Source organism: Euphorbia lathyris, chromosome 8, assembly GCF_963576675.1.
Source record: "Euphorbia lathyris chromosome 8, ddEupLath1.1, whole genome shotgun sequence".
NCBI classification, from domain to species: domain Eukaryota; kingdom Viridiplantae; phylum Streptophyta; class Magnoliopsida; order Malpighiales; family Euphorbiaceae; genus Euphorbia; species Euphorbia lathyris.
Window position 1 is genome coordinate 78,421,131 of NC_088917.1, and position 9,975 is coordinate 78,431,105.

General features: G+C 37.7%; 1 non-coding gene across 1 annotated transcript; it reads left to right on the top strand.

Moving 5' to 3' along the window:
* The first annotated feature begins 2,856 nt into the window (after nucleotides 1-2,856).
* On the top strand, nucleotides 2,857-2,963 carry LOC136204359 (small nucleolar RNA R71). Its single transcript, XR_010675202.1, has one exon. It is a non-coding gene; the product is annotated as a small nucleolar RNA R71 (small nucleolar RNA).
* The last annotated feature ends 7,012 nt before the right edge of the window (nucleotides 2,964-9,975 follow it).

A 9,975-nucleotide genomic window follows, 5' to 3' on the forward strand; every position in this document is an offset into this window, starting at 1 on the left:
GGCGCAGGCTGTGCGGCGTATAGTCGCTCGTCTGGAAATCTTTCCAAAATCTCTGGTTGTTCCTGGCTGCTTTGGTGAGAAATTTGACAAATGATCAGCCGCGACATTTTCTGTTCCCTTTTTATCCTTAATTTCGAGATCAAACTCTTGAAGCAATAATAACCAGCGGATTAACCTAGGCTTAGCATCCTTTTTCGTGAACAAGTAACGTAGCGCAGTGTGGTCTGTGTGCACAACAACTTCGGACAGCACCAAGTAAGGTCGAGATTTGTCGAAGGCATACACAACTGCAAGAAGCTCCTTCTCGATAGTGGTGTAGTTCTGCTGGGCCTCGTTTAATGTTTTGCTTGCATAATAAATTGGCCTAAACTTCTTCTCTATCCTTTGTCCAAGAACAACTCCCACACAAGTATCGCTAGCGTCGCACATCATCTCAAAAGGTTGTTCCCAGTCTGGTCCTGCCAGTATAGGCGAGTTGATCAGCTTGCTCTTTAGTAGTTCGAACGCCTTTATACAGCTTGCATCAAAAGAAAATTCCGCTTCCTTATGAAGTAATGCTGATAAGGGTAGCACAATCTTTGAAAAATCTTTGATAAACCTGCGGTAAAACCCTGCGTGCCCCAGAAAACTTCGCACATCTTTTACATTGGCCGGAACAGCCAGCTTTTCTATCACTTCCACCTTCGCTTTGTCCACTTCCATCCCTTTTTCTGAAATTTTATGCCCGAGAACAATACCTCCCATAACCATGAAGTGGCATTTCTCCCAATTCAAAACCAAGTGGGTCTCCTTGCATCGCACAAGCACTGCTTCGAGGTTGTTTAAACAGCTCTCAAAAGAGTTTCCATAAACAGAGAAGTCGTCCATGAATATTTCTACGGTCCACTCCACCATGTCATGAAAAATGGACATCATACATCTTTGGAAAGTGGCTGGAGCGTTGCACAGTTCGAACGGCATTCGTCTGTAGGCATAGGTCCCATAAGGACACGTAAATGTTGTCTTCTCTTGATCCTCACTGTGAATTGCAATCTGGTTGTATCCTGAATAACCGTCAAGAAAACAATAGAAGGCATATCCCGCTAACCGCTCCAACATCTGATCAATGAAGGGCAAGGGAAAATGATCCTTCCTTGTGGCTTCGTTGAGCTTTCTGTAATCCACACAAACTCGCCATCCTGTTATTGTTCTCATGGGCACCAACTCGTCTTTCTCATTGAGGACTACAGTTGTTCCTCCTTTCTTTGGTACAACGTGAACAGGGCTGGTCCACACACTATCAGAGATTGGGTAAATAATGTTGGCATCAAGAAGCTTGATCACCTCTTTTTGCACAACCTCCTTCATGTGGGGATTCAGTCTGCGTTGCGGCTGGACAGATGGCTTGTGCTCCTTCTCCATCGAGATTCTGTGGACACAGACTGCCGGAGTGATACCTTTGATGTCATTAATTTTCCATGCGATTGCATCCTTGTTTCTTCGCAAAACTTCCATGAGCTGCGCCTTCTGATCAGGAGTTAACTTTGATGATATAATAACTAGACTTCCGCTGGGTGGTTCCAAGAAGGCATACTCGAGGTGTGCAGGTAGCGGTTTCAATTCTGGTTTAGACACTGGCACAATTGGTATCTCTGGTGGCTCTTGATGAGTAGGAACAGTAGGATCGAAAGGAGGTGTCGGTAAGTTGGATTCAATGGAACAGCCTGTTCCTTCACATAAGTTCACTTCTTCTCCCAATAGAGTCTCTAGAGTGTCCTGTTCCTGCAAAGTAGAAAGACTTTGAAACTCATCCAAGAAACAACATGTGTCATCATTATTGTTTGCTCGTCTCATTGCCTCGTTCATTTTGAAAATGACTTCCTCCCCATTAATCCTCAAAAATAACTGTCCCTCTCCCACCTCTATCAATGCTCTACCCGTGGCTAAAAATGGTCGACCTAGGATAATAGGAACGTGCAGGTCTTCATCTATGTCCATTATGATAAAATCAACAGGTAAGATGAATTTTCCTACTTTTACCAACACATCTTCTACCACTCCCCTAGGGTAACATACTGATCGATCGGCCAACTGAATTGACATACGAGTAGGTTGGGGTTCTCCTAATCCAAGTTTAGCATATACAAAATAAGGCATTAGGTTTATGCTAGCTCCTAGGTCACATAGTGAATTTTCAATATTTAGCTTTCCAATTGAGCAAGGACTTGTGTTTCCAGATTTTTAATTGATGGTTGTGTCTGTTTCATGAACTGCATCATCATCGTCCTCATATCTGGCTCTATATCTTCCTTTGGTGGAACAGGTTGTTTGTAATGCTGCTGAGGTTGTCTTTGGTAATGTCCTCCTTGCTGTTGTTGATATCTCGGTTGTTCCTGCTGGTTCGGCTGGCCTGTCCATCCAAAATTCGGATGGTTTCTTATGGCAGGGTTATATGTGTTAGAGTACGGGTTAGGCGGATTCCTCTGATTATACCCTGCATAATCACATTCTGCCTGCGCACCCTTTCCCTGCTTAACTCCTGGACAGTTGATGCTAAAATGAAGGCCTCCACAAAAATCACAGATGTCATTGAATGGTGGTTCATTGTGGATCGAGGACACATTTATCTTGCCGAGCTGTCTAGCAAGTTGTTCTACCTGACTTGTCAATTTTGACACAACATCTTCATTTCCCGCTCTTTTTCCCTCACTTCTGGCAGAGTGCCAGTTATAACTTGTGCTTACTACCCTCTCAATAAGGTCGTACAAGGCCCGAGGTTCCAGATCTTCGGGATTTCCATTGGCAATAGATTCGATCTGGATCTTATAGATGTTGGTTACCCCATTGTAAAAGTTCTGCATCTGCATCCACATAGGAATGCCATGATTGGGTACTCTCCTTACTAGTTCCTTGTACCTTTCCCATGCTTCGGCTAGTGATTCATCTTCTTCTTGCACGAAATGGGAAACCTCATTTCTGAGCTTAATGGCTTGTCGTGGTGGGAAATATTTCATTAAGAACGCACCAGCCATTTCTTCCCAAGTGGTGATCGTTCCTGGTTGCAAGCAGTTTAACCAAGTCTTCGCTTTGTCCCTTAGGGAAAAAGGAAACAGCTTCAGTCTGATTACATCGTCATAAACGCCCCTGTTTGATCTGAAAGTGTTGCACAACGTGATAAACTCAAGAATATGCCCATTTGGATCTTCCGACTGGTATCCATTGAACTGTACGGCAGCCTGCAACATTTGTATCATAGATGCTTTTACCTCGAACATGTTGTTCCCTTCGTTGGGCAACACGATGCATGACGAATGTCCTTTAGTGGTTGGTCTCGAATAATCTCTGATTCGCATGACAGGAGGGTTGTTATTCTCCCCTTCTTCTTCTTGGTTTGGTTGAACTAGTTGTTCGGGTGGTACCCTTCCAGCCATTCTTCTCTCTCTTTGTCGTTCTCTCTATCTTGCACATCGAGTTCCCACTCTGTTTCGTCTACACGTTCTCTCTAACTCGAGATCAATATGAAAAACAGGAGGTCCAGCTCTGCGCATAAACTGATAAAGATTCCTTCTGGCTACACTATATAGCAAACAGATTAAAAACACCTTGTTTCACAGAAAAGTTCGTATAAACTTTGTTGCTTTCAATCCCCGGCAATGGCGCCAAGAACTTGTTGTCCTCAGAATAGACTCTAGCAAGTGCACTAGATACAAGTAATAAAATGATAAGTCCAGTATCGTATCCACAGGGATTGAGCATCAAAGTTCACAAGAAATACTTTGTAGAACAGGGTGTGTGGTGTGTGTCAATTCTTTAATTTGAGAGGTGTTGTTCAAACATAAACAAGATCAAAGCTTTAGTTGATTTCAAAGAGAATTTAATGCTAAAAAGGCAGAACAGGTCAAGCACAGTAGAACAGGTTACTTTCAGTCTCTAAACACCCTATTTATTCATGAATGACGTAAAGTGAAGTCAAGGTCTCTACTTTAATGCTCACTTAAGTCAACTCTCGTGTGTTCTTAAGATTCTAAGACGTACTACAACTTCAAGCGTCCCAAAAGTTGGTTCTTTCTTGCATTACGATCGAAACAACATTTCTATGTAAGAAAACCCTTGATACAACCTCCTGACATCTCTGTTTCGGGGTTGAATGCTTGATAAATAGTTCCATGAAGATGAAAGCAGTTTCCTATCATGCATCTAACACTAACATACATGCCTTAAGCAATGGAGTTAAAAGTTTATCAAGCACAACATAATATATCACCATTCATTCATAAATAAGATAATAGAAGACTTACATAACCGGCCCTAACTGGCCAAACCCATTCAAAACGACTACTCACTCATAGTGAAGAGTGAATAGCCACCATAAATTCCACAGACCTCCATTGGAGGCGTCATCGTGCTAAGAGAGCTTCGCCTCTCTTCAAAAGTTCTAACTAAAAACTGATTGTCTCAAAAGTAAAAAGGTGTCCCCTTTTCCTTCCCTCGACTACGTCTATATAAAGGAAGAAAAACGAACCATGCACCAAAATATTACAAAATAAGATTGTTTTCCTACAGCTACTAATACTAGGGAATGATTAATTTAAGTTGACCCTTGAACACTCAAGGGTTGATCCATCTTTTCATCATGTTGCTTTCCTGCCTCCCTGCGTACTCTGCACCTGCAACTGCTGCCACGCCGCACCTGTCACTTGTCTAGTCGCTATCCTTCATCGGGTACACAACGAAAATCCGCTGGATCAAAAGGGCGCTCAACTCCTTACGGTTTGTTGCAAAATAGGCTGTGTTATTGCCCATTTTGACTTGATCAATACAATCTGCATAAAACACTTATAAGCCCATATGTTTCGGAATATTTTGCCTGAAATGCACATAAAATGTTATTAAAATGCTGTTTAATTATAGTCATATTCATGCCCAACAGTTGTACATTTTAGTATGCAAAATCGAAGATTGTACATCAAAGTGTGAAACAGGGTAAAAGTTATACACCACATATCTAATTTACCCCACTTTCTTCCTTAGTGACACATCTCCTAATAATCTGATCCCTACATATCTTATAAAGAAAATGGTCATCCCATATATAACTTTTAAGATCAGATAAGAATTTTTTCTTTTGTTGGTACGTCAGATTATAAGGATGTATATCACAAGCTAAAAAATTAGCAAATTCAAAAAACCATAATAACCTCAATAACATTCAAGTATTCATCAATGAAATGCTCTTGTATTTCTGGTTGTGTTGCAAACACCAGTCCCCGCAGTCGTGAGAGATGATACGCGGCCAGATTTTCCGCTCCCTTTTTATCCTTTATTTCTACATCAAATTCCTTTAACAAAAAGAAGCATGCGAATGAGTTTTGGCTTGATGTCTTGCTTAGCCATTAAATATTTCAAACTAGAGTGGTCGGTATAAATGTTCACTTTAGAAAGTATCAAGTAAGATTAGAACATGTCGCATGCAAACACAACTGCGAGTAATTCCTTCTGTGTTATTATGTAATGCTATTGTGTGCCGTTCATAGTATTACTTGAATAATATATTAGATGAAAGTCCTTGTCTATTCTCCGATCTAACACAACTCCCACGCAGTAATCACTAACATCACACATTAACTCAAATGAAAGATCCCAGTTTGGAGCAATAAGAATTGATTATGAAACTAAGTTGTTCTTGAGTTGTGTGAATGCAGATACATATGATGCATCAAAATTAAATTCCACATCCTTGTGGAGTAGAGCAGAGAACGATCGTGCGACCTTGGAAAAGTCTTTAATAAATTGTCTGTAGAAACCAGCATGTCCGACAAAACTTTATACATAATTGACTATGGTCGGCATAACCAATTTCTCAATGACCTCACTATTTGCTCTATCCACTTCCAAACCATTTTTTGATATTTTATACCCCAAAACAATTCCCTCGGTTGCCATAAAATGACACTTTTCCAAATTCATAACGATATTGGTTTCTTTACACCATTCTAACACCCTTTCAAGGTTTTGTAAACAACCCTCAAAGGATGTGCCATGCACTGAAACATCATCTATGAAGATCTCCATAGTCTTTTCTACCATATTATGGAATATGGCCATCATGCAATATTGAAACATAGTGGGTGCAGTACACAGTCTGAAAGGCATTCTTTTGTAGACCAATGTGCCATACAAACATATTAATACATTCTTGTCTTGGTCCTTAGGATGGATATGGATTTTATTGTACCCCGAGTATCCATCCAGAAAGAAATAGAACTTGTATCTTGCAAGCCTTTCAAGCATCTGATCAATGAATGGAAATGGAAAGTTATATTTTTTGGTCACATCATTCAGTTTTCTGTAGTCTATACATACTCTCTATCATATCCCAACTCTGGTGGGAAATTTCTCTCTTTTTTCATTTTCCACAACTATGAGACCTCCCTTCTTAGGCACGATTTGGGGAAGAGTGGAAAACTGCTTTCAAGACTAGAGATGGGCTGTACGAGTGGCTAGTCATGCCATTTGGGATGTGTTGGGGTTTAGTGTCCTATAGACAATTGTTCTAGGATACAAACTTAATGTAAATGAAGTGTTCTTTATATCATTTGTTTTAATGAGATATGTTTTCATAACTATATAAAGGCAATCCCTTTTAAGAACTAAATAAAGTCTAATAAAAGGAAATCCATAAGTTTGTTTAAAGTGATTATAAAGTGTTCATACAAGCATGAAGTGAGACGAAACTTTATAATAAACTAATAAACTTAAAACCACCCCAAGACAAGTAATATGTTTAGGATTGACATATCACTGCTGAGACTTGCATGTAACAATGTCTTCTGTCGAGACAGAAAGCTGATCTCACAAGCTTCATATATACAGATATCTGGACAGTTACGTGGATCCAATGAAAAGGAGTTCATTAGGATTGGGGACCCGACTTGAGATAACAGGATATGTAGATTCATCCTTGTCACCTATTCATCTCATTGGTATTAATAGGTATAAGTAATCCTCAGACTCAAAGGAATGTTAATTAGTAATTCTGGATTACGGAATGTGACGCTTTTATCCTGTTGTAAAACGATCCATAACAGAGATGACTCTGGGGTGTGAACGGCAGACGTTGGGTATCACAGGAAGTAATTACAGGATAGTTATACATTGGATTGAGCATTTATCACTCCCGATAAATGGGAGATACGCCCATGGATCGCTTGTGGAAGACTTGACTCTAAATCCTTGCAAGGTGATAGCTTAAGACTTGAAATACAGATTTCACTTAACCTATCTAATTGGAGTTGACTCGGCCTGTACAAGTAAAACGAACGTCTCGCTATATGTGACTTGACATTATCCATAGTCATAAGATTCAGTTCAAGGATGTAGTTGATAAAGGATCGAATTATACTGTAACTAATACGGAAAGGTGAACGACAGAATCAACCTGTCTTCTTATAGCTCTGGGGGAATGTTTCGGATTTGCTAATCACATTTTGCGTACTCATTCCGTTATGCAAAGATTAAATATAATTCTTTGAAAATTAATTTAATAGTTGCATACGGCTAGAAGCAATAAGAACCTAATGGGTCACACATAAGACTTGGAACCCAAAAGAGAAACGGATGTTGATTAATTGATGGAAGCCCAACTGAGTCCGCTAAGGCCCAGTACATGGGGTGGGGCGATTTTCATGTATGAAAATACATGAATAATTTAATTTGATTTTAACAATCCTAATTAGATTATGATTGTGAATTAAATTAATTAAAAGATAAATAAGTTAGGAGTTTTAATTAGATTAAATTGCTCCTATTATTATCCTATAAGGTTACTATTATTATCTTTATATTTAAGATATAATTATAGATAATAAATAAGAAATATATTCCGAATTAAATTCTTATTCAGTAACCTAATTCTATCTAACTAGGGTTTAGATACAAGAGAATATAAATACCCCCCCATGTGTAATTTTCGAAATACACATACTAAGCCGGGAGAGAGAATTTTCGACCCACACCATAAGGACGAGATTATCCACCGTTTCCCTTCGTTCAATTGATTACATCTCTTTTCTCTTTATCCTTGATCTTGTGTTGATTAATTAGAGACAATCTATTTTGGTTGTTATATACGGTTGAATTCTAACTTGATCTTCAATTGTTTGTTTTGTGCTTGGGAACTCGAAGTAAGAGTTGTGGGCACTTCGTTTGCAATGGTAGATACAACTTCTAAAAGGTATTTCTTTCTATCCCTCTTTATATGAAATAACGATTAACGGATCTTGGGTTAATGGAAATAGGTTAAAATTTTTTATATTTCCGCTGCCAAACTTTAGCCTATTTTCCTTCAGTGGTATCAGAGCCTGCGTTAAATCTGTTATTTCATATATGAAAATTTAGAAGTTTTTCAATCAGATTGAATAAATATTTATAGTTAGGTTAATGAACAAAATTGTTTTGATTAATTAGTTCTAAAGATAAATAAGTTTTAATTAATTGTTAATTAAAATAGTTTATGCATATGTTCCTAATAATTTTGGTTGATAATCATTATAACAAAATCTATTAGTTTTATAGTTAGGTTGATAAAAGTTAGTTTTATTTATAGTTAGGGCTGCTGCCGACCCGGCCCGAGACCCACTTATTTTAAAATCGTTTTAAAAATATTTGTATATATATATATGTTTCAGAAATTAATAGTTTTATGTTTTGATTATCAAATGAAAAGTTTATTTAAAAGTTTGTTTGACCTATTTGTGAATCAAAAGTATTAAATGAATTGAAATCAAAATAATTGGGACATGCATAATTAAAGTTTTGTATAATTGTATTAATCTAAAAGGTTAATATAGAAGATACGAAACTGTTAGAAGTAAAATTGGATGAAAGTTAATTTGATGTGTTAATGTGATTAACCTAAATATTACATAAAGTATTTATGTAATCAACCAATTAAATTTATTTAATTGAGTCTATGCATGTTTGGAGTTATGGACATATTTGGACCCTCTTTAGTCTTTTGGTATTTTTGAAATAGGGCCTGCGAGTCCTGCCTTTCTACTATCTATTGTAATTTCTCCTCTCATCTAATTCCCTTCAAGTTAATTGAAATTTTCTTTAGTAGAATAAAAATTAATATGTAATTTCAAGGCGCCATGGAGAAGACGGATGACCTAAAGAGAAATATGTAATAGTTAGTATTTCCTAGGTTTGGCATTTTATTCCGTCTCTGGCTCGACGGAATAATTTAGATGATATGTCCATAACGCCAATGTATGTGTCTGATGTATGCTAAAGCAAATCAAGACTAAGTTAGATTATGAGACTTAAATAAAAATCCCTCACTAATTAAAAGTTAAGTAAATAAGCAAGTTATTAAAATCGGTTGCCCCTCCCTAATATTATAATTCAGCCGGCAGTACTGGGGGCCTTTGGGTTGTTGAGCAAACTCAAGCTCGGGGTCTTATGGTAACACCTGAATTATTGAAAATCACTCTTTCATGAATATGGGGTAATACTTAAATTAGATTATGATAATTGGATGAGCAAACTCATGTTGTCATAAACTAATGGGCAATATGGTTGGGATTAATATGAATAGCATATTAGTTACTAATGTGGTTAGTAACCCAATAACCTAGGAATCACATCAAAGATGTGATTGATTACATGAATCTACCTAACAAATGAGACTAGCTTGTTGAGCAAACTCAAGGTGAAATCTCAGGAGTTAGGATCCTAGCTCACTAAAGGATTTGCGAAATTCTTCGAATTAATATGGAGGGCTATTAATTTGGCAAAATAGTGGGAGCAATCTAAAATAAACAAAAGGCCTATAATTTTAGATTGATGTATTTTAAAGCAAATGAATAACGTATGTTTACTCTTTCTCACTCTCAGGTTATATTAAAACACTCTTAAAATCATGACTAAAACCAATCTGCAAAACATTCTTACCGATAACAAGTTGAACGGTTCAAACTTCACCGACTGGTTTCG